We start from the raw sequence: 22102 nt of genomic DNA, 5'->3' as shown, positions 1-22102 counted from the left end.
TTTCTGGAATACAGGCTTGTAGGATAACTGTGCAAACAGTCCAAACACTTTCATTATAAGAGGAAAACAACATTCACAAAAAAAGCATCAGTAACTGCTCAGGGTTTGTGGTCAGTTTTTGTTGGCTTCTTTTTTCTCTCCAGTTTCTGGAAAATCGAGAAGTTCTGAACAGGGTCATTCATAATATTGCTTCATCTGCCGTCTTACCTTTCAAAAGCACCAGACCAGTTTTTCTTGTTTAAGAAGGCAACGCAGTGGGGCAAAAGCTTCACCTCCCACATTAACTGCCGTTGGGCACTCTGCTCTAGGCAATGGGCTTACTCTGTACAAGCATTTTATTGCTACCCTCATCCTTGTTTATATTACTCAAAATGCAGCATATTGTCTCTTCAACTTAGCTGCTTCTGACATGTTCACTCTTCCAAGTTTATCTCAAAGGATTTCTTCAGTTGTGTCTCATTCTAAGTCCTTTCCAGAACAGAAGTAGATATTTCAATTATTTTGGCTTCTGAAAGCTTTCTCCACGTCCTGACCTTCATAAGGCTTAGAACTGAAAGATCTCCTCGCTTATCAAGTCCAGTCATCTGCTCTCACAATTTATAATCCTCTTCATAAACTAATCAAGTTCCAGATTTTTAATATTCTGTTTCATTCATGGAAGATACTATGGCATTTCCAAAGCAGTGAAATATGAGCCCACGTTTTTTCCCAGTATCGTACTGCAGCCTGCTTACTTGCAAGTACCACCCATAGAATCTGGTAATCGTCAGAATTTTATGAGTTTTGCTTAAACGAGGAGATAAGTAATTAGATCTCTAAAGATGTACTCTAAGACAAATTTTAAAGTAACTGAATTCACAAGGAAAAGCATCATTAGCACAGCCTCTTGAAAAGATTCATTTCCTTTGTTGCAGCTGGTTGCTCAAGGGTACACCTAAGCAACTGGTTCACATGGCTAGAACGAATGCTCCTCTTCATCATATCCTACAACAACAATACTCTGCTGCTAGACTGCTGGCATACAGAAAGTTTATCCTGCATAGGCCACTTGAGAATTTACACCATTTTACTAACTAGCAAAATAATTTCAGCAGGCAGGCAGGGAGAACAAACTCCATTATCAAAGCTTACTAGATCTTGAAAACAACTAGCAAAGCTAGGAGCGATTAAACACCAGTGTTTAGAGATTTTTTTAAAATCATTTTAATTTGTTATCAGTCTTCTCAATGTAAGCAAGTAGCCGCTAGGTGTAAAGAACAACTACAAAGTGAAAGAAATGCTACTGAAAGAAATCAGTACTAACTGGTTCCTTTCTTTCATTTGAAGGAACAGAGCCTCAGAAAGCAATCAAATTCTAATTGTACAATGCTTAAACTGACAAACACCAACTGTTCCACGCTGAAACAAAACATTTATACATTACTGCAACATAAATTCAGATGTCAGTAAAGTAAAACCCAAAGTAATACCAATCAAGTCAATGAGTTGCCATAATTTTACCTGTGAGAACGTAGACTGGGTCAAAATTTCAAAACTGCTTCAGATTAGCTTCATTCTGCAGTATGGTATTTGCCAAATATTTCTCATTAGCAAAAAGATTCACCAAAAAAATAAGGCACGTTCATCTGCTGTCATAAATAGCCTTTGTTCAACAGCTGGAAGGCTGTGTAAGAGCTTCCCTGACTCTTCACTATAATGTTTATCCCATAAGAGGCAAAACAAAACAAAACAAAACACTAACACGTAAGTTTCATAAAACTGTGTCCATGCAAACCAGCTTCAAAGCCTCAAAACCTGAGGCTGAAGCAATCAGCTGCACGCCTTTATAACACACGGAAATGGCCTACAACAGCACAGCCTCCCTGTCAGAGACACTGTTGCACTTTAGTGGGTAGGAAGGCCACGCTTTCAAATTGAATGGACATAAAAAGAGTATTAAAAGAAATCATTTTGCAAGCTACATGCTACTTGAAGCAGCTAGCACCCTGCAGGAACAAATCATGTTTATTTAATCGCTTCCACCTTCTTTTGGTTAAGATAAGCCACAGTTCACATTAGATAACAGAGCGTCAGAAGTAGGATGAAACAAGTACTCTGCTTAGCTTGCATTCTGTGAATTTGCACACACACACGTGGCAACGGAATCAAACTAATTTGATTTGAACTTTTTTCTGCTTCAAATCTGACACACTGCCAGCAAGCCTCACTAATCTAATCTGGGTAGTGAAAAACGTTCTCCAAATTTCCTCCTCAATAATGCTATACTTAGCATCCAAGTCTTTGTTCTAGACGACTGACAACAATAACAATATTTGATGTAAAGTTTACAATACTCACTGTGTAATTAAGACCACAAATATTGCCTATAAAACCCCAATAGTATGTTTAAGGTAGGTGACAACCTAGTTTTTCATTAAGCCAATTCCATTTTTCACAAACCGGAATTTAAAAACTACTCCAGAATCCAGTGATATAAATGTCAACGTATATTCACAGCCTTGAAACGTACAGTAAAGCAGAGGTATTGAGTCATTTAAAAATTAAAAAGGAGTATATGACACATGATGTAAATGCCTACAACTTGGATCCTGCATTCTGCCCCCTCTGGATATCTCCTTTTGCTGCCTCTGTTCCCACACAACTGTTAATTTGTGACACAAAAGTTAGCACTCATCCTACAGGCCACAGCAGGTGCCCCGAGATTACATGATTTCTAAAAGCTGTTAGTCAAATTTGTGAAAGGAAAAAAAAAGCAGAACGTACAGAACAGAAAGACTATTGCTTTTGACTGAATAAGCACACAGCTAGAGATACTGCCATATGCTTGCACTATTCCTATACTCCCCCTTAGGCACCTGCCACCGGAGATAGCACTGCGCTAAATTGATTTTTGACCCTAGCCAGCACAGATGCCACTGAGTTCTCATCTCAGGTATCAGTGCAGGTTTGGGCGGAACCCCAACCCGACCAACAGGAAAAGGTGCCAAGTTGCATGCAAGGCATGCTCTCCTCTCCGGTTTCACATAACAAGAGCACTCCTGAGACACAGCTGTTGGGAAACCCAGCTTTTATGCTCATGCAGCAAAACTTCCACCAGACTTCTGCCCCCTCTTTTGAGTGTCATAAGCCCATCAACCTCTGTTTAAGGACAGCTCAACCTGAAAACCCTCCCTGGTTCCACGCACAGGACAAATGCTTCGAACACTGCTATCGCCACCGTTCGCCAGGTTAATGAGCAACGGGTCTGACAACAGCTACAGAAAGCTCCTCTGGTGTTTTTCTACTCAGTCTGTGCAGATTCTTGAACTGTGCAGACAAAACCAAAATCTAATAAACAAGTTTACATTTAGCCTTCCAATTCAACCAGTTCTTGTAAGCCTATGTATTAACAACCCTTTCTCCTCTTTCGTCTATTTAAATTTTAATATTTAGATTTTGAAATAATAATGTACACTTAGCATCAACTTAATTAATCCACACTTGGAAAAAATTGAATTAAGAAAAAAAGAAAGAAAAAAGGAAGCAAGGAACAGTAATTTGGGGGGAAACATCCTGTTAACTAAGAATCTGATTTGAAAAGATTTTTCTGTTTTGTTACAGAGTGACTTTCCGTGTAACTTTCCATCACAATGGTGGTTCTTACTCCAACATAAACATAAAATCACTACGCTTATAATGCTCATTTTCATTTTGAAAAACATCGTTGTCCTTTCGTCTCTGTCCCCATCCCCATTTTATTTAAAAAACAAAACAAAAAAAAAACCAACCATCATTAAAACCTCTTCATTTCTAGGTCTGAACTTCGCAAATCTCTCTTATTCAGAATTCTCTGAGGGCTGATCTGAACTGAACTTCCCAAACCTGCTTCATTCAGAATTGTCACCAATTCTGTTTCATTTAGTAGGGCTCCTACCAAGCACAAACTCCACTAAGTTCTGGAAGGATAACTCTTCGTTACTTTTATTTGAATGGGAGAAAATTAAAGAACAACAAAAAAAGAAAAAAACAACAAAAAATCCACACTTCTGTTACTATTAACACAAAGCTTGTCTTACTTTCCTATTTCTTCTTGGCAGCATCCTCTACTATCTATCATTGTACACTGATAATTATGCACTGAGCATAATTCTTCAGGGTAACATAACGTACTTTCCTAATGAGACTTGAAATGCAAGCAGCGTCAAATAAGTCAAGATGGCTGGACAAAACATTCTTTACGACACACCCTGAAACTGCAATGAACAGCCCTGATACGTGATATATACACAAGTTTTTTCCTTGTTTGTCTTGAACTGCGCAGGAGCACGTGTCTTACATGTTACTAAAGGAATACAAACACCTTTATGCATCTCCAAAATGCCAGATAGGTGCATCCTTCATGAACTTCAGCATCGCAGTGGGAGCAAGTCCATATACTATGACACAGAGTGAAAAGATTAGAAATAAGAGCTACTTAAATAATTTATAGCACATTATTTGCTGATAAAATGCCACGCTAAGTAACCTGCAACTAAGAACCTTCTGAAAAAATAAAATCTAAATCATGTCAGAGCTCTTTTCTATTAACATTTTGTGAAGCCCCAAGCAGTTTAAAAATTACTTACATAGGTAGAACAGAATCTTCCCCTCTAACATGCATTTCTGATAACTGATAAAACCAAGGTGTTTGGTTTTTTTTTTTTTACTGGATTGCTTCTTTGGTCCAAGTTGCTGATGAAAGAGACTTTTTCCTTCCCACAAGTTTGAGTCTTCACAATTCCTCTTTCTTTCAAGTCAAAGCCGTTAACTAAAACCCTTATAAATCTTTCACCAGGAGGAAAAAAAAAAAAAAAAAAAAAGGAAAAAAAAGAGAAAAAAACACCCAGCAAGAATTCAGATGAAAGGAAGCTTTACCACAATATTCTGTATACAGTCTAAGTAACTTTATTGGGCTTTTAGCTGTTCTGTGTCTTTTCCATTCTGAAACTAGAAAAGAGTCCTTTAGCAAAATTTAATTGAAAACAGAAATACATGGAAACATACTTATTTCAAATGCATTAATATTGTCTGATGGGAAAAAAAAAAAAGGTATTACCAATTGCAGTCCCAACTGGTACTAAAACCTTTATCACAGATAGGCTTAAACTAAGTACACAAACACTTAAGGTATGAAATTGGATTTTTTTTTCTCTCCTATTGTTAGCTCAACTAAGAAGAACTCAAACACACTAGTTTGATGACTTGAACCAACACAGAGTAGGACGAGTAGAGTTCACATTAGTTCATGTCACTTCCTATCATTAGTGACTGTACTGCCTTCCCATTAGCATAACTGTATTTTAAGTCAGGTGAGGAAGAAACAAGTCACTGACCTGTCACACCTGCTATAAACAAAATTACAGAATGAGATTAGAACTTAGTTGAATAAGTTATGTGGGTTTTTTTGTTTTCTATCGGGAAAAAAGCTATTAACTTGCCTTAATTGTAATGTAAAACCCGTCTGAAGAACTCTTACCTACAGCAACAGATTGAGAAATAATCACTTTGGTAATCAATACAACTTCCATACAGTAACAGAGCCATGGATTACATGCAGCTCAGTCCATGTAAAAGTTGATACTCATTCAATTTTCGTTGTAGTGCCATCTGTGCTGGGAACATGTAGTTCTTCCGGACAAACACCCTGCTGGCTGAGCTTCTGTACAAGGCCTGATTCAGATACATTTTAATGATTTGCATTTAGTAAAACAGGTTGCAACACTATCAGAGCAGCCAATTAATTCCTTCAGACAATGAAAATTATAACAGATTAAATACTTAACTTCTTAAGCATCGTTTTATCTACAGCCCTGCGGTTTCCTAAAGACATTTTGATATGATACTCGCAGAGAAACCAGATGCTTCCCTAACCATTGAAGAGCAGCACAAGTTAACCTAAGAAGAATACCCTTGTTTTTCATTTTGACAAAGCAGAAATCTTTCATTCAACGGTCAACTCGAACTGCATCAAGTATGAGGTGGAAGAACGACTGTGCCTTTACAAGGAAGGACAAGACCAAAAACATGTTACATCAAAGAGTGATGAAAGACAGTGTTCATTTTCATAAAGCAAGGGTTTGGAGTTTTACAAAGAACAAAAAAGGCAGAAGTGTTTGCATATCTACCAGCTGTTCTTATTTTTTTAATCAAAGAAAACTCAAGTATATAAAAAATAAGAGGTAGCAATCATTTTCAACTACTTATTTACATTAATTCTCCTTTATAATAATATTTGAATGGTATGAAAGGCCAACCTAATATGACTAATACAGCTCTGGAAACCAAACATACTGATAAATTTCAAGCTTGTCTATACTAATCCCAGTCTCGTTTCACTCCCACGCTTTCCACCATCTAACCTGGGCTCCTCTTATCCACACGAGTTCCCTGTGTCGATCTTGCAATTAAAATCCATGTCTCCTTCCCTAAACAGTGCCAACTCTTCTGTGACACATTTCAACTATGAAGACCACACCCATCTATGCTCCTTCATCAGCCCCTTTTGCAAACTGTGAGTAAGTTCTACTTGGGAAGGCAATACAGATGCATTCAGCCCTTTTCAATTCGTAAAGCAGCTTATCCAATAAAAAAAGCTCACGTACAATGTTGCAGCAAGAACTAAGCGATACTCATGCCTGTAGATCAGGTCAGGGGAGAGATTTATCTGAGTTTTCATCTGTCAGCTGATTGGTTACGTTGCAGAATAAGATGAAGTAAGACGGTACAGTGACAAAACAAAGTCTAGTAATCTCTGCCCCTTATTCTGTTGTTGTACTTAAAGGATTTCTAAAGTGTGCTTATTTTTGAAGTGCAGCTAGCAAAGTCTCGTCCTTCAACTCTCTGAGTATCCTACAGTGTACCTGTTACAGTCAGAGAAAAAAAAAAAAAAAGAACCCACATTCTCCTCATGAGGGACTTTGCATCTATTTTACATTATTTTACATCCCATTGCCCATATGACATGGAGACATCTGAAAATAAAAAAAGAGGAATCATTCAAACTCAAGAAAATCCTGTTATATAGTCTTATGTACTCTCATCAGTGTGCCACTGGTAATCTATGACCTACTTATACAGCATATAGGTCACAAAGGACTGATCTCCAGAAGCTACAGGGCACTGAGAAACAGCTGAAGTGCATTTGATAATTGCCATATATTGATTTCACATATAAACAATTACTGTGGTTGCCACAGGAATATTATGCGTCACCCTCTGTGGAGAATACTATAGGTGTCAGCAAGAAGGGAAGTGATCCACTCACTGCACATGGACAGGATGCTCCAGAACTCACATCATCTAGATGCAGCTCATTGCTACTGGAGCCTCTACTTGGCATTTAAAAAAGGATTGAAGTCTCAAGTCAGAGGACAAGTGTCCTTATCACAAAAACCTATCGTGACATTCAGCATTTCAAATTTAGAGCTCGTGGTTCAGCAGACAGACTTCTGTTATCCATTAACTGTTATGCAGACACTGTACCTGCAATTAATGTATGTCTGCATGTCAGCAAAAAAAAAAAAACTTGCCACCGGTGGCTGTCCTGTTTGGTGGACAAGCTAGATGTAAAGTTTTCTCAGCTTTCAGCGCATTCAGCTTTCCCCTACAGACAAGGAAAGGGGAAGAAAATATGAAAGTAAAATCATTCTCTCACTAGTACAAAGTAACCCTCCTGCACTTGAATGAAATCTGGCAGCTTAACAACTGAGAGGAAAAAAAGTAAAAAGGAAAAAGTCTTTAAGAGAACAAGCCCTCTGACAATAAACTCTCAAGTCAGATGGAAAAGAAGCAGTAGCAAGGAACCGTATTCCACAGCATAAGACAGTCCACACAGACAACATCAGTGGTTCCACCACCTTGGCGACAAATGCCTGAAAGCACTGAGGCCATCATCAGTAATGAGCTCACAGCACTGCAGAAGCTTTTCCCTTCCTCGCCGCCTCCTGTTCATTGCTGCCACCCACCCATCCATGCTGCACCTAGAAACACTTGTGTGCCACACACTGAACCTGGCTGGGGCAATTAAGGAACCCTTGTGGCTAAAACAAACCACACAAGACAAGACAAATACATACATACATACACACACACAACCAAGGCAGACCAATCCAGGTCATTTCACAGCAGTATGCTGCACCTGTGAAATACAACATCAGAAAGAAGTGGTGCAACACTGAATGCTAAAGCTGGTCATGCTGCCAAACAGTTGATCAGAAAACTCATTTATTCAGACAGGAAATGCATCCTAGAAACATCTTGTTAAACAAGCCAGGTGTATGCAAAGGCAAAGGAGAAATCTACACATTTCTGTTAACGTTGGAGTCACTTATATTACATTCATATTTGTCATGTAACAAGGCCCCACACATACAAAAAAAAATGCAAGCATGAAAAGGGTGTCTATTCATTTATACAGTGCTCAGTATTCAAAATTGATTTTACAGACATCCTGCTAACCTGTCTGGCAGAAAATCCTCCAGACAACACAAACAGAGGCAGTCACATTTTCCCTCTTATAAGGAAGGCATTAAAGTTCTGAAACAGCTTTTGGCATGCTGCTTTAATGAATCATGCAGAAATTAATACAGTATACATCAAACGAGAAAATAATTATTTTGTCTAAGTTTATTTTTTGGACAAGAACTCATAGTTCAAACCAGATGCAACAAAAGTGGACCAGGAGTTTCTAACCATGTTCTAAAATGGCCTTCTCATCAAAGAAACATGAACAAAAGCACTCAAAAATTAAAATGCTTATGAGAAGATATTATCAGTTTATAGATCAGAAACAGGATTTCAGTACAGGCTAGACTAAAAAACCCAAGAGATCCCTCTCCATTTTATTCTTCAGAACTTTAGAGATGATTATAACAAGCTCATTCACAGGGGCAACTTGAAATCTAGTAACAGCCTCATAGCATCATTTTTCCGCTTTCTTAAAACAAAGAGGTAGTCTTCAAAACCATCCAATTTCCTCTCGTGAAATGATATCACTATGAATCTGCATACCTTCCAGATTATCTCCAAAACATCTACTCTAGCCTGTGCCTCCAAAGAAAAGAAAAGAAAATATACACCTAATACCAACATGGAACCATGCTACTCCAGAAAATGTTATGATCTAATCTTCTTGGTTCTGAGGGGTTTTCTTGGTGGTTTTTTTTTGTTTTCTTTTTTTTGTTGTTGTTGATGCTGCTGCATTAATTTGTTTTTAAACTTAAGGACATTTCTTATTCAGAATCAGAAACCTCAAACTGCAAATCATAGAATGGCCTGGGTTGAAAAGGACCTCAAGGATCATCGAGTTTCAACCCCCCTGCTGAGTGTAGGGTTGCCAGCCACTAGACCAGGCTGCCCAGAGCCACGTCCAGCCTGGCCTTGAATGCCTCCCGGGATGGGGCATCCACAACCTCCCTGGGCAACCTGTTCCAGTGCGTCACCACCCTCTGAATGAAAAACTTCCTCCTAATATCTAACCTACATCTCCCCGTCTCAGTTTAAAACCATTCCCCCTTGTCCTATCGCTATCCACCCTCATGAACAATCAATCCCCCTCCTATTTATACGCTCCCTTCAAGTATTGGAAGGCCACAATGAGGTCTCCCTGGAGCCTTCTCTTCTCCAAACTAAACAAGACAAGTTCCCTCAACCTTTCCTCACAGGAGAGGTGCTCCAGCCCTCTGATCATCAAAGGAGTACAAGGGACTGAAAACAGTCAATGAAGAACATAGGCACATGAGGAACAAACACGTTTCTGAGCTGGCTAGTGCATGTTTTCCATGATACGGTTAATAAAGCATTAGACATATTTAGGAGTGGTGCCATATTACCCTAGCATATTCAGTGTTTCGGCTTCAAAGTACTTAAGACTGACTCGATGGATCTTTGTCAGCTCTACAGATGTAGTAAAGAAAGATACAAAGGTCTGCTCTTTAGTTGTCTACAAAGGTGTGAGCTCTCTAAGATATGAAGTTAGTGAGCAGGTTTTAAGGAGAATGCATTCAAAAGATGGAAAGATTCTCTGATCACAAATATGAAAAAAAAAAAAAAGAAAGAAAAAACCTAGATCTGAAAACTTAACCTCAAACTACAGTAACTTTCCACAAGGTAGGTGCCTCTAGCTTTCCAATTCATTTAAAACCAACCAAATAAAAACAGCATCCATAAACACACACTTTAGGCTAGAGGGCAAAAGAAGACTTAGTGTACCATATGAAATCACAGTAATTTGAGTTACTGTAATTTGAATTCGCAGTAATTTGAATTCCCAAACGGCTTTTTTTTTTTTCCATTAGAAAAGATATAATTAAATTTAAAAAGCACGGTTACAATTAAGCGGAGAGCTTCCTGTACTCATAGCCCAGGAGAGTCATATTAATCACTCAATACTGCCAGTATGTACTTGTTACCAGCTCTCATTCACCTCGAGACAAAATTCAGTACTGTCAGGTAGAAAATAATACATTCTTATCTCCAGAGAGCACTGACACTTGGATCTCATTCTAGGCACTGATAAACCATTCCTGCCAAGTACAGTCTTGCCTAGTGTAATATATATTTGGGAGAACAATATATATTTGGGAGAACAATTTGCTTTTGCGTCAAATGCAAAGTTTTGTAAAAGCAAGCAAGCAAAACCACACATCAGGGAAGAAATAATACACATCTGCATTCTGTAACATATACTGAAGGGTGGGGTGGAGAAGAGAACGAGCAGTTTCTGAAAACTGAGACAAATGTGAAGAATATGAAATGGTAGAAGAAATGCTCTAAAAATTAGAACAAGTTAAAAAAATCATACAAATTCAGAAGCCGCATACTTAATCAGCTTAATTTGCTTAGGCTGAAATTCCCTCCTCACTGAAATCAGCAGAAAGCGATCAAAAAGTTTCAGAACACAAGAACAGTTAATTTGTAGCAATAACTTCCATGAATTAAGATGCTCGATTTTATACCTTGATAACATCAGCATCATCATGGCAGAATGTAATTTTTTCAGTGCTTCTTCAAGCCACAGTAAAGAGCAATCCAGCAAACCTTTTAACAAGGATAGAGGACGTTCTCAGAACAGCAAAAACCTTTTCAAGAATTTTGGAAGTGAGTAGCCAAGAAGTAGCCATCCCCCTCGACACAATTAATTCTGAGCTCTGTATAATCACAGGATTATGCTGCATTTTATTTGAGATGGAAGTTTTCCTTGGAGATTGTATTGCATCCCATGTATCATAACCTACACCACTACCCAGGCCAGACATTATGAAAGATGCATAGCCTTGTGGTTTGGGAAATTTAAATTACTTTCCTTATCTCTCCCCTTTATGTGAAAACCAAGAAAATAACCCCATAAACCGCAGTCCGCAGATTTATGAAACAACACAAACACTCCCAGTAGCAATACATGCCACTCACAGTCTCACAAAAACAGCAGATGGACTTTAAAATATTAAAATGCAAGTTTGTAAAAAAATAGCTCTGTTTCATACATGCACAGTGGTAATTAAGAGAAAGTATGTATCGTGGCAGCAATACATCCTGAGAAACTTCCCTCTGTGAATTAAAAAAGAAAAAAAAGAAGAACTCTCCTAAGCAGTTAATTTTATATGAAATTGTGCCTACTCACTTTTGATTTAGAGATCAATTGACAGAGCAGAATTTCGTCGGTTCTGCGCTTCGTTTCTGCTATTCACAATTCAGTATCATCCAACCGAAATTAAAACCTGTTTTATCTCACTGTCATTATCCCTAGCACTGAGACTTGAACTCTCACACAGTCAAGAGCCATCTCTGCTTTGTGCTGTTACCGGACAATTAATTAAAGGAGAAGAGTTAGTGCACCCAAATAAACATAGGCCACAGGGGAAGCACAATAGAGGGCTGTTTACAGCACACAGTGGATTAAAGGACAGAGTCTGCCAAGTTGTCACTAGCACAAGCTGATTAAGTCTGTGTGGCAGAAAGCAGACATTAGCGTAGGTCGGGAAGCAGTAAACCACAGTGGCTTGGATGCAGTTCCACACAAACGTGGCTAAACTGCTTCTGAAGCTAATCTAAGCGTCTGCATGGCACATTTCCTAGCACCGCCTGTTCTAGGATTTGCTTCTGCAGAGCCACTGTGGGTGTAGGCATGCCCACAGTCCTTTTTTCTTGGGAGTCCACTGAGAAAACAATGTTTTTCGAGCAATTCAGATCTTACCCACAGTCAGTTCCTCCAGACAGTCTTCAACAAGGGCGACATTTTGACATTTTCTATCAGAACGAGTCAAGATAGCAGCTCCTCCTCTCTTTGTAGGGCCTATTAGAATTTTGGAGAAAAAAAAACTGCATTAGTCTAAAACAATTTAATCTCAGAAATTAAATCTTCTGGGCTACTACTCATTTCTTTGTCTTCTAGTGCTTTAGAAGAGCTTAAGTCTCAGGAAAAATACTGGAACAAATAAGCCAAATTAAACAACTGGGTCTGCAACTGCTCATTTCCACTCCCCCCCCCCAACACTTCACACTTCTAAAGACACACAATGACCGCATTTGTCAGTCCCTGGGTATTACACACATCCTTCATGAGTTAAGAGCCGCAGCAACTCAGGGATTACATCAGCCAGCTCTGACTCTTTCAATAATGCTTTTTAAACACTTCAAACTTAAACTTATCTAAGTGCTCTATAACCTGTTCTCTCCCCATGCCAGCTTAGGGTTTTAGCACTTGCCTTCAGTATCAGTTACGTCAGACTCTCTTACTAAGGAAGAGGTGAAAAAAAGACCTCAGTCTGCTTTGCATTTTTGCATTACCTGTCAACAGCTCCAGTCTTCAAAGAGCAGCAAGCCTTGCCTTTTTACAAATGTTATATTTCTCTAACGATTTCTTGTTAATCTTTGCCAGTTAGCCATTCCGAATGCTTCATTTTAATATCACATGCTTGTACTACAATTTTGTGCTTGCGCTTAGCATCCCATCCAGGACTCCATCTCCCTCTTAGCTGTGTTCGATGTTAGGGAGCATCTCATTGCTTTGCACAGTTCCCTCTGTAGAGGAATAGTTTCTTTTCTGCCATTAACATAATTTCCTGAAGGAACAATATCACTCCTATCATTGCTACAGGCCTATATAACAAAATGTTATTCCCTACACTTGTTGCTACTTCAAAGTTGAACGCTAACTTTCCACCTATTGAATCACTGTGCTCACGTCTCCTATGGTAATAACATAATGTACAGCAAGCACTGGATTTAAGCTATGCATAGTTTAGCACTTCCTAAACGAATACAACATCCATGAAACGCAAGGCACATCACTATCACTTTGCAATTTTAAATTGTCGAGAGAAAGAATCAGATAACATTTAATTCATCTTTAATTCATTTAGCTTTTTAAAATGTATCTGCACACAATGCAATTCAAATGCTGTTGAATTCCACTGAAGGCTAATGGAAAATGTTCACGCAAAGACAAGCTACAAATTCTGCAAATAATTTCCTTCCTCATAGGCAAAGACTAAAAGAAATACTAATGCCTGGAAAAGAGCTCAGATAGCTTCTACACACACCGACAGTCAAATAATTCAGTCATTTTAACAGAGCTGCCTTGAATGTCAGCAGACACGAGGCCTGCGTGCCTAGAACTTTGTCTGCTCTCTCAGTTCCAGCAGCTGACCTAGCAAAGAGTATTATTATACCACCACTACCCTTTACCTTCACCCTTATGTCCTTAATATTGGGTGGTGGATATCATTTACTTCTGACTAACCCATTTTATTAACAAGCAAATTGCTAAAAACAACACCAGCGTAAGATATAAGTAAGTCGCATAGAATAGATGAAACACATCGTAACTGCCATGTTTGCTAAATGCCTTGTTTCTCTTTCAATCTATTTTTTTTCAGTAAAAGTTCATGTGAATAGAAAGTTTTCCAAGTACAAGGACTCCACTGGCATCGAAGTGAGACAAATCCAGCTCTGCATAACCTACAGATAATCTACAAAACCATCTCAATACTACCGTGTGTTCTGCTGTATCGACACTAGCAAGTCAGGAGCCCCCAAGCACTAGGTGCTGCTGGCAAAGACCGCCACACAAAAACCATGCCAGTGAAATTCTGCTGAAGGCAGACGTAACCACTGACATCCATAAAGATTCGCTTCTGTGCTATCTGGCAGCCAGTTCACACTATCTTTCCCAGTGCTGTTCACACTGCTGCGACCAATACATTAAGAACAGAAATCATTATGAGGGAAAATCAATTTATTTTCCTCCCTCTTTTGTTTTTTTTTTCCTTTTAAGAAAACACAGTATTTCCACTTCATGCGGGCCACGCCATATGAAAGCGTTTCAAGGAGCTGACAAAGAACTTTCTAATCGTTTAACTGAAACCACTCCAAGCAGGCAAGCAGAATTAATTTTAATGCAAGTCAGGAATTCAGAAAGGAAGTTACCCACTTACACCTAGAAATTTCAAATGTGACTGCAGACGATATTCTGCGCTTCCCTTTACTTAATGGTATAAAAGGTAAACTACTAAAAAAAAATTTAAAAAAGGCATGACCATCTCGAAGTAACAAACTAACTGAAATATCCCAATACTTTCAAATCTCAGAATAAAGTCCCAGTATGTCTGCTTCTCTCAATCCATGCCACAGGCATCCCAAAGACACTCGGGTGGGTTAAATAACAACGTGGGAGCAAAACAAGGAGCAACCTGTCCTTTTTTTTTTTTCTTTGAAGATGTTAATGGCTCACAGAAAATTACTTGGCCGCTTATCATCTGTCATAGCTGTACCTCATTGAGGCACGTGAGAGAACTCAAAGTAACTCCAGGTCACATGCAGAGGAGAACAGAGCCCACAGCTCCAAATGCATCCAGAACTCTCTGCACTTGGGAGCGTGCGCTTCCTGAATAGCCCAGCACTCGGAATAAGGAGTTCCTCACCAGGGGAGAAAAGCTTCAGTCTTCCGTAAGTTCTCTTACGGGAACGCAATGTGAATTTATGGCACTGTACTTAAGACATGTTTGTGGCACAGGAAAAACATCCAAGTGCCACAAATCTGCAAGGAGGAAACAGCACAGATATGTTTAGTGCAGCACAGTGTAACAAAACAAGCACACGTGATTGTGAAAGTAGCACCTCCCTACTCAGACTCCTTTCTTCCCTTATATGTTCAAGACACATCCTTACAGAAACACTGCTCTTAACACAGTATCAATACAGCACTGAAGCAGCAAGCCAAACGATCTCTGCCTCTCAAGCGTGTTGCTTTAGGTCTATAAACCGCCACATTAAAATGAGCAAACATAATTCAGTTAAAGTCATACTGCTTTTTGGGACCCAGCTGCACACCAACAGTTTTTCATTTGCTGCCTCGTCTTGTGTGTCAAAAAACAAACATTTGAAAAAACGTTTAGCTATTACTAATACATAAACATACACTTCCTCTCCCTTGTCAGGGTACCTGAGGTTTTACAAAAGATTTTATGAGTTTGGGTGGGGTTGCTTCCTCGGCAGTTCAACTCCCTGATCATCAGCACAGTAGACAGCAAACGGTTAAATTTAATTTACAATTCACAAGTTCACTGGCATATAAGTCTTTTAAATAGCTTAAAGGTTTTTTGGTTGGTTGGTTGTTGTTTTTTTAATGTACATTAGGAAATCCTTCTCGCTGTGACCTTTTACTGGCACCGTTTTATCCGCTCCCCAGGCAAACTAAACTATTACTAGAACGGTGACTATATTAGGGCTACTAACATAGAAAGTTTCAGAGAAATAAATCCTACCCTTCATTGAGTACACAACACAGGCAAATTGCTCAAAACGAACTAGAATTAGGAGGAGAAAGGGCACAAGCATCCTTCAGCAACAGTTACTTACACAAAGAGCCTACCACCGTTTTCATTATCACACAGGTTGGTTGGTTTAAACCACTCCAGAAAAGTTATAAGAAGGCGTGCAACTGATTAAATAAGTAAAATGATGTCTGTCACGCTGTTTGCGGAGTTTGGTAAAGGTGCAAGGGGAGAAGACATTTGACTATTCCTCTGCAGATACGCAGGAAAAATGACACAGTAAGAATTCATCTAACATTTACCACCAATCTTGCCATGTATTTCCCCACACAGAAGCAGATAACATGTCCTCTATGATGCTAGTTATGATTAGACTAGAATTAACTGTCACTGTGCACTTGGGCAATTCAGTATTACTTCACACTTGGATATTTTCTCTTTTTTTTTTTTTTTTCCTCTTCCCACTTACTATTGTATGCATTCCCAAGTGCATTCAAAACTGCTCTTTCAATTTTGTTTTAAAGTGAGTTTTCAGACCTGATCTAACTCTATCTGACCTGCTGTACAAGACAGAATAAAGTCCCATCTCTAACTTACAGAAAGGATGAATCCAATCAGGACAAAGCACTGAAGGAAGTTTGCACGAGTTTTTAAAGACACGGCAAATCTTACAAAATAGCCATACCGATAGTCACTACACTGTGCAGCAAAAAGGACAGAGAAATTCAAAATTTTCAGGTCACTAGTGCCCCAGCCTTTGAGCAGAACAGTCCTTTGTAGCTTCCTCTGGAAGCACCCCAAGGTTTCCAATCTCAGCACCGTGCTGTCAGAGTACCGAACGTTCATCTGTAGCACACCTGAAGTAGACGCATCCACTGTCTTATGACAACAGTGCCTGAAAACCACCCAAAGGCAGTGGAGCAGACCACAAGACACAAAAACACTGGTTTACAGTGTTCTCCCAGAAGCTCTCTTTCCTGGGTATTTAGATGAGGGTACAGAGTAAGATTTTTACTGGGTGGTAGGTCAGACAGTTTTCCACTAAATGACTATCTGGTTAGGCTGAAAAGAGACAAGAAAGCCAGCAGTGCCATGTCAGCATGTTTGAGTAAGGCAGGAAGAAGTGAGTAGGAAGAATGCCTGTCGTTGAAAAATAGAGCATTTTTTAGACATGTTCTGGTTTACAGATACTTGATCTCTAAGTTTAAATCACAGTATAATTCTAAAACTGTAAGAAAAAGGATGAGAGGTCTGAAATGCCCCACTCTCTGCAACACAGCAAACAACGCAAACTTGCCAACTGCTCTAGACATGTTCTGAAGCACAGAGAGAAAACATCTCTCTCAAACATTTCAGAGAAACTACAAATCACAATAAGATTATACTCAGATATGCAGACCTGTGTTTTGAAAAACTTGAGCACACGACTTACGCATTAAGAACTATACTGGATTTCCATAAGCCTAATTAAAATTTGAAATGCACTTGCAATGCAACGCTCTGCAAGCATCAAGAAGTAGTACTTGTATACTAATAAATAAAGATATGCAAGGGTAGAACAGCAGCTTGTGAATGAATTGTTTAATAAAAAAGAATCCTTAGAACTTGTTGCACATCAAAGTAATCTTTGCCAATTGTTCAAGAGTTCAGCAGAGAAACTGATGATTCAGATGGTACTGAGTCTGTAAGCCTGAAGACTTAAGCCTAGCAGTTTTCAATGCATTAGTATAATCTTTTGAAAAGAAAACGCATAGATAGACTTCCTCTAAAATTCAGCTTCACACCAAGATAGAATAAAATCATGCCAGCAGCAGTTTCTCCAATTTTGATTCTCTTCGTTTTGGATTCCACCAAGTTTCGTATTCCATTTAGAGATACAACATTCTTACTGTTCAGACTGTAAAATCTAAAAAAAAGTAAGGTAAAAAAAACCTAAATGAAGTTACGTTTCTTCTATAGGCTTTGGCAACACGCTGCTCATTGTTTTTACACAATTCACTTATTTTTCAAAGCACATATTGTCAATCTTCATGGTTCAATAAATAAATTAAATTAGCTGTTTGCAGAAGTCAATTGAAAACGTATGTCTTGATTGAGATGGATCACAGAAAAAGGCAGCTGGGTGGCCCAACAGCTTCACAACTGCAGCAGCCATCCTCACACCTCACCCACAGTCTTGCCCTATGCAGTGATTTATATTTTAAAAAGGAGATAAGGTTTTTTGTCTTTTCTTTCTTCCTTTGACTTTCCATTTGCATCGATACAGAAACAGCAAGAAAGAAATAAAATGCAATGTTACATCCTAATTCTTATATTAGCTTCAGAGTAGGTGAACACCTTCATACGCTGCCCAAATGAAATAAGGCAGCACAAAAAATGTGAAAATTCTAGTTTGGCTTCACTCCTTCAGGTGCTCTATCCCCTTCCCATTGTGATTCTTCTAAAAGATTTATTTCTGGACATTAACGATACAAAACCAAAGCACGGGCCCAAAGCATAGGTCACTACTGCATGACTTCATGCCACCACTACATAAGTGCGAGAGATCTCTTTGAATAGAATTGTTACCACTCCATCTTCACCCTGAACATGAAACAAGGCAAAAACATCATGCTTCACCCCCAGAAAAATAAGGCCCCAAATCCTTCTTAGGCATGGAGGAGGAATGAAAACAATGTCTTATGGAAAAAAAAGGCCACAGCAGAACCTTGAGCAGCAACGGTTTCACATGGATCTACAGAAAACATCTCAATAGAGAACACACGGGCAAATTTTGAAGTAGTTTTCAGTTCATCCAGAAAAAGTACATACGCATAACACACTTGTTTTTAGGCATTTATCCTCTTCTTTTTGTCAGCGTCTGAGATGTTTAACTAAAGCCAATCAGAAAACCATCACACACCCTGGGCGGGAGGAGGAGGAAACCGGACTGAAGTAAAGCCTTCAAATAATAAACTCAGCATTTCTCAGTTATAAGAAATCACGTGCCCCGACCCGGCTACCTGTCCCACACGGGCAGGCTGGTCCTACACACAGCCTCCTAAGCTGCCACCTGCTGATTACCCCCAGGGAGCACCCAAAATCAGGCAGCGCACGGGGCTGGCGCAGCCCACCCGCGCTGCTCCATCTCCTCGCGGTCACGGGGGGCCGCGGGAAGAGGCAGGCGCCTCACGAGGGCACCCCGGGACCTTCGCCTCGTGCCACCCCTGGAAAACACCTTCAGAGATTCGGTTAAGCGACACCGTGAATTTCCCGAAGACAAACGACCCGTGTTACGCGAGCGCTGCCACAGAAGCCTGATCTCAGCTGACAGCCCCCGTGCTGCACGGGGTCCCGCAGCCAGCCAGGAGCGGCCGTGAGCAGGCGGGTGCCAGCGATACCTGTGAGGAAGCAGCCCCCCCCCCCCCCCCCCCGCCTCGGCAGAGAGCGACGCGGCCCGCTCCGTCCCGCCAAGATGTCCGCTTTCTCTCACAGAAGTTTGCCGCCCGGTCGCCCCTCCACACACCGGCAGAAAAGCCTCCCCTCTCTCCTTCCCACCGAAAAAGATAAAGGGGATTAGGCGGACATTATTTCCAGTGACCTACATACTCCCCTCGGCGGCCACGAGGCAGACAGCAGCTGCCCGGCCCGGGCACCCCGCTCCCGCACGGAGTCTGCCGGGCCCCGGGAAGCGGCCGCTCCCCCCCGCCAGCTCCGCGCCCCGCCGCCCGCCCCAGCCCCTACCTGGCGCGGAGGCGGAAAGTTTCCCCCGGGAGCGGCTCGGCGGACTCCGCTCAGTGTCCGGCACAGCAGCCGTCAGGGACGCGGCCGCACAGGTAAATCGCCGTCAGCGGCGGGACAGCCGGCGCTAATCCCTCATCAGGGAGGAAAGGAGGGCGGGAAGCGACGATCCCCGAGCGCCCGCCCTCACCGAGCGCCCCGCAGGCTCCGTCCCCTCGGGGAGAGCATCTCTCCCTCGCGGCGGGCAGGCGGCCCTGACCTGGCACCGGGAGCACGGTTGGTGCGAGCGGGGGCCGGGCCGCTGAGTCAGAGCGGCGGGGAGGAGCCGCGACCTGCCGAGGTGAGGGCGGCCCTGCCGCGGTGCCCCCTGGCGGGAGGGCGGGAGGCCGAGCCGCGCTGCTGGGAGGCGGGGGCGAGCAGCCCGGCGGCAGGGACTGCTGCTCTGGGGAGTCTGGCGGCGTTCTAAAACTTTCCAGTTCAACTTCAGTGGGTGCATAGTCTCGTTTTCCTCAACAATTTTGCACTGGGGACGTAATGGAATGCTTTTTATCTATTGCCTCAATGATTTTTGCCTCACACAAAGCACTGGAGTCACAACGGAATACTTTTGTATTTTGCCTCAAAAGGTGCAAGGACATCGGGTTCCACGTGTATGGTTCTCACTACGGCCTAATAAGCAATGGAAGTTTTCCAAACTGGAAAAAAGTGGATGAGAGTGGGTGAAAGGTCTCAGTGATGAAGCTGATGGTGAAAAATGGGGAGGAAGTAGGTGGGCACTCAACCACCCTAGATAACACTGAGCGCACCCACAGGGATATTAGCATATATTTATAAATCCTTAAAAAAGGACAACTGTGTATGCCAATATACTGAATGTGCATGTCTTAACTGTTCAAGTGCAGAACCTGAACTCTGAGAGGGCACACTTGCTTGTCAAGTTGCCTATTACATATCATGAGGAATAAAGGAATGCCACTTTCTAACACCACACTGGTGTTAGAGAATTGTCTTCATGGATTTTGGATGTCAAGCCCATGAATGTTTTTCTGTCTCTGCAAAAACACTGGTGCTCCTCAGGGTGCGTTCCTCCTGGTGGCAGTGTGGCAGCAGCTACCCTTCAGGTCCTCCTTCCTCACTGAGCCACCCACAGGTCTGCAGGGCCCATTGTCTGCGCGAGGCTGCAGGGAGCTGCCCGCCTGCCTTGGGCTTGGAGCCTCTGTGAGGGTTACTCGTGTAACCGCCGTGAGTAATGAGTAAGCAAGCGCTTAGCTTCATGCCCTTGGTTTCTCCTGCATGGAAGAACAGCAAAGCAAAAGTACCAACAGGCATTTTAAATCTAGCCCATAACACTTAAGAATTAGAAATCGTAGAATCACAGAATGGTTTGGGCTGGAAGGGACCTCAAAGCTCACCCAGCTCCAACCCCCAGCTGTGGGCAAGGCACCCACCAGCTCAGGCTGCCAGGGCCCCATCCAGCCTGGCCTTGAGTGCCTCCAGGGATAGGGCACCTGCCGCTTCTCTGGGCAGCAATTGGTACTTACTAATTAGAAATAATTCTCTGATGATGCAAGCTATAGTTCTTATATTTCTATATTTTCACATAACTGTGATAGACCGCGGTGGTGAATAGTTAAACATGGTTTGCTGTGTCTTTTTTTTTTAATGGCTTCAAATGAATTAATTAGACCGTCAGGGTACTGATTGTGATTTTGCTAATGACTCAAAATAGAAATAGGCACTGGCCTATTAGAGTAACAGTTCATTTAAATAAAGATATAACATAATTTACCAAGTGTAATAGTACTCTGTGTGAGCTCAGGAAGCGTTCTCCCCAAATGCTTCATAGAATTAAAGAATTATTTACTAAGGTTGCTAACTACACAGAGCTTCACAAACTAATTCACACCTAGGTATGCTAGAGTCAAGATTTTAATTATCCAAAAATCCAGTCAGAAATAAAACTACACTAACTTGAGTCTAGTCCTTCCACTCAGAAAAAGAGGAAGAATTGTTGATTATTTTAACTAAATCTAAGCTTTTGGAGGATGGGAGAATCAGCTATTTCCAGATAATACAATTGCTCCCTGTTAGAATCAACATCATTAGTAATTGCAAATGTAATAGCAGAAGTGCTCAGCAGAGTTACCAAGATGTTCTCCTCTCCATACTCTCAATCATTTAACGCTGCCCATGTCTTGGGGAGTTTGTGACTCTGTTGGAGACATATTCTTTCATTACATCCAGTATTTCTTACCATTCATTCAGGAAACAGCTTCCATGTACTGCCATAGAGCCTGGGTAGGCTCACATGTATGTGGCATTCAGTATCTGCTTAGGATGGCGGAACAGAGGCCAGCTTGGAAATATGGTAAAGGAGTGTAGATGACTCTAGTGGAAATTGAGAGCATGCTTCTGTTTAAATTGTTCAGTCTCAGAAGCATGGGAGCTGGCAGCCAGCGCGCAAGTGCCCTCATCGTAAGCAGATCATTAAGGAGTGAGCCTCTGCCACAGTGTTTGTTGCAAGTGCTGATAAAATCTATTTCACTTCTTTCTAATGCTGCTTTAAGCATTTTAAGAACACTCCACAATTA

The 22102-nt window shown here is 41.1% G+C and overlaps 1 protein-coding gene across 4 annotated transcripts in view; it reads right to left on the bottom strand.

The window, feature by feature from the left end:
- The window catches only part of FAM160A1 (family with sequence similarity 160 member A1), a 78833-nt gene extending 59000 nt beyond the window's left edge, over positions 1–19833 (bottom strand). For all 4 annotated transcript variants that reach the window (XR_002437734.1, XM_021393575.1, XM_021393574.1 and 1 more), the window contains exons 1-2: positions 19515–19833; positions 12212–12310 (exon numbers count right to left, since the gene is read on the bottom strand). The gene's annotated coding sequence lies outside the window, so the exon portion shown is untranslated. The remainder of the gene's footprint in view (positions 1–12211; positions 12311–19514) is intronic.

This window comes from Numida meleagris, chromosome 4 (genome assembly GCF_002078875.1).
Source record: "Numida meleagris isolate 19003 breed g44 Domestic line chromosome 4, NumMel1.0, whole genome shotgun sequence".
Taxonomy (NCBI): Eukaryota; Metazoa; Chordata; class Aves; order Galliformes; family Numididae; genus Numida; species Numida meleagris.
This window is presented reverse-complemented; position numbering and strand designations above follow the sequence as displayed.